This window comes from Limulus polyphemus, unplaced genomic scaffold, assembly GCF_000517525.1.
Source record: "Limulus polyphemus unplaced genomic scaffold, Limulus_polyphemus-2.1.2 Scaffold351, whole genome shotgun sequence".
NCBI lineage: Eukaryota > Metazoa > Arthropoda > Merostomata > Xiphosura > Limulidae > Limulus > Limulus polyphemus.
In genome coordinates, this window is record NW_013665961.1 from 33,693 (window position 1) to 34,724 (window position 1,032).

The window sequence follows — 1,032 nt, forward strand, 5'->3', positions numbered from 1 at the left end:
GCTTTTGTACTTAACTGGAAACAGACAAATAAACAAAAAACAAATATAAAACAATATTCTGTCGTTGTGTATCAGATACAAAAGCAACATTCTGTCGTAACATATAAACTAAGAAACAATATCTTGTCATTATATATCAAAATGAAAACTAATGTTCTGTTATCACTTACTACAAAGAAAACTAATGTTTTATTGTCATGTATCAAAAGGAAAATCAATATCTTACTGTCATGTATCAAAAAGAAAAACAATGTCCCATTGTCATATATAACAGAAACAAATACAATGTTTTATTGTCATGTATAAGAAAGAAAAACAATGTCTTATTGTACTGTATCAAAAAGAAAAACAATGTCCTATTGTCATATATAACAGAAACAAATACAATGTTTTATTGTCATGTATCAAAAGGGAAATCAATGTCTTATTGTATTGTATCAAAAAGAAAAACAATGTCCTATTGTCATATATAACAGAAACAAATACAATGTTTTATTGTCATGTATAAGAAAGAAAAACAATGTCTTATTGTACTGTATCAAAAAGAAAAACAATGTCCTATTGTCATATATAACAGAAACAAATACAATGTTTTATTGTCATGTATAAGAAAGAAAAACAATGTCCTATTGTCATGTATCATAAAGAAAAACAATGTCCTATTGTCATATATAACAGAAACAAAACTAATGTTTTATTGTCATGTATCATAAATAAAAACAATATCTTACTGTCATGTATCAAAAGAAAAATCAATGTCCTATTGTCTTGTATCAAAAAGAAAATCAGTGTCCTATTGTCATATATATCAAAAAAGAAAAACAACGTCCCATTGTCATGTATCATAAAGAAAAACAATATCCTACTCTCATGTATCAAAAAAATCAATGTCCTATTGTCATATATATCAAAAAATAAAAACAACGACCCATTGTCATGTATCATAAAGAAAAACAATATCCTACTGTCATCTATAAAAAAAAATCAATGTCCTATTGTCATATACATCGAAAAAAAATTAGTATCCTATTG